The following is a 2,942-nucleotide window of genomic DNA, read 5'->3' as shown; positions in this document are numbered from 1 at the left end:
GATTACTCTTTATTTGTTGTAATTATGTAATTAATCAATCAATTATTATTACCCTTGTCAGAGGAGAGGCTATTGCATTTGGGTCTGTTGGGTGGTCGCGAGACTACCGTTATTCTCAGGTTTTCCGTCTGTCTGTATGTATGTAATGGACAGCTCTGGAGGCCAGAGGAGTCGACCGATTTTGATAAAACTTGACTGGTAGGTTCATACCAGGATCTAGTTGTATGCTTTTGAGCACCGTTGCTGTGGACGCCACCGTTGCTTAGCAGCAAGACTGAAATTTTTGAAAAAATCCGAAAAATATTTATATATTTTTTTTCTCGAAAATCAAAAATCAGCTTCCGCGCTTTTATGCGCACTATAATCAACGTCTTTGTCAAAAAAAATTCAGCCCGATCCGTCAAAAACTGTATGACTAGTATGCAATTATGTAGCGACCACCCATGTTGCCTTCCGGCTTGTTTCTTTGTCTGTCTGCACAGAACCTTTGTGTTTTTCTCCGCAACCACTTGTATTGAGACGAAATTTTCACCATTGGTGCAACGACTCATGTAGAATGTTTTAATGATAATTATGACGTCATAGGTCACGTGGTGTGGTGGCCATATTGGAAAAACGGAAAAACTTTGGACCTCTGGATCTCTGAAACCGCACCAAGGAAAAAATTGAAACTTGGCACATCATACGTACTCCTCATGGGGAATGAGTTTGATATTCTTGAAGACATCATAGGTGCTCTCGTTATTTGTGGACATAACAGTGACCAAGTGATTTGGCTATAATTGATTTTGGATTTATTGATCAATAAATTAATCGATTAATTCTTTAATTTTACGGTTAATTAATTTTCAAAAATTTACAGATTGGGATGAAACAGTGGTGGCTCAGGTATGCTCTTAACCAATTGATTAAAGTATTTTATGATTATTATTTATTTATTTTAATTACGTAATTAATCAATCAATTATTGTACACTGCTTCCTCCCAATTCTGTCTCAATGTGCTGCATGGCAGCATCACCAGGCACCTTAGGTGCCTTGGCAATGTCACACGTGGTTGGGGGAGGGTATATTATTTATTTATTTGGCGTGGGGGGGAGGGTATATTATTTATTTATTTGGCGTGGGGGGGGAAGGGTATATTATTTATTTATTTGGCGTGGGGGGGGGGAAGGGTATATTATATATTTATTTGGCATGGGGGCAGTGTATTTTGAACGTATGTCGACTTGATACCTCCGCCCGCCACCGAAGGTGAAGAATGTTATGTTTTCACCCCTCTCTGTCTCTTTCTTTGTTACTTGCAAAATCGAAGATTTTTCAAGTATATTGTTATTAACCTCCGCCATCGAAGATGGACGGAGGTTACTGTTTTCACCCCTGTCTGTTTGTTTGTGAACAGTATTAGAGAAAAACTCCTGGACGGATTTCGACGAAACTTGGTGGGGGGATTAGGTATGGTCCAAGGTAAGGTCCAAGGATTCGATTTTGGACTTGGTCCAAAGTCCAATATGGCCGCTATGGCGGCCATTTTGAAAAAATATTTGAATTTTTGTTTTTGCATTTCTACATGTTTTAAGTGATTTCCAACCAAAAAAAAAAAATAGTTCGAGAAAAAAAAAACAAAATTTTGCAACTTTTTTTCAAAAAAATTTCGATTTTATTTGAAAAATATTTGAATTTTTTTTTTGCATTTCTACATGCACGTCGATCTAGTTTAGTTTATTCAATCGTGGTTCAGTAGAGTCTGATCCGTTTTGACCTACAATAAATAGGATATCAGGTTCACTTAAGTGACCCAGCAGTATTGGCGGCGGAGGTTTTGCACTCTACTGAGTGCTCCCCCTCGAGTTAACTTGATTTTGTTATTCTGTCTGTCTGTCTGTTTATCGCCTACAGGTCACAAATTTTAACCGATCCTGACGAAACTTCACCACATGGTAGAGGTACAGTTTGTCACAAGGAAGAAGCCTATTGTTTTTGAGGTCAAAAGGTTGAACTTAGGTGGGATTTCTAAAATCCTCAATTTTCATCCGATTGACTTGAAATTTGAAGAGGATTTGCATATACCAGGTCACTGAATTCAACCAGCCAATTATTTTTGTGGTCAAGTTTGTTTTATGGATTTTGCAAGTATCATGCCCTGCACGGCATCTTCTTCTTGATTATCTGTCTGTGTAGAGGATATCTCAAAAAGTTGTGGACGGATTCGGATGAAATTTGGTGGGCTGGTTGGTTGTGTGACCACAACGAATTGATTCAATTTTGGTGAAGATCCGAATTCGGATCTGGATGCGAGTATTATTAATTTTTTTAAAGCTATTCTTCACCATTGAGCGATAGGGCCAAAAACTATATCGTACTGCATTGCATGATATTTCAAAAATGTATTTGGCCTGATATGTTGTCGTGGATCAGGCATTACGTGGCGGAGGTACGTGCTCTACCGAGTGCCCTTGTAGTTCAGAAACGTGTTTACATGATGGAGAATACCATTGTTATTTCATGGAATGTTTTCTTGGTCTTCTGTCTGATTAAGTTTGCACCATATCCTGATGCTGTGTGGACTGTGCTTCCCCGCTCATGGACCTCTGATGGCTTGTACCTGTTGCTGCATTTGAGTCTGGGGAGTAACCCCTGAAATTTACCGATCCGGGTTCTTCCCAACATCTTTGTTCTTTGTTCCTTTCACACATCTTTCGAATTTTTTTTTTTACAATTCTCTTTATTCATTCTAATCCTTGCTTTTTCTTCTCTTTCATCTCTTTTACTCGCTATTCCTGTCTTTCATTATCTATCTCTCCAAGGAGAAGTGAATTCTTGCAGTAATTTTTCTGTAAGTCTCACTTGGCTGTGCATGGATGGGTTTGAGGGTTTTGTAGTAGCGGCTGAAACCCCAATCCTATCCAGATGCCTCGTGATGACTCCATCTTTGCTCTTTAC

Source organism: Eptatretus burgeri, chromosome 14 (genome assembly GCF_056783735.1).
Source record: "Eptatretus burgeri isolate ZD-2024b chromosome 14, Ebu_testis_v1, whole genome shotgun sequence".
Taxonomy (NCBI): Eukaryota; Metazoa; Chordata; class Myxini; order Myxiniformes; family Myxinidae; genus Eptatretus; species Eptatretus burgeri.
This window is presented reverse-complemented; position numbering follows the sequence as displayed.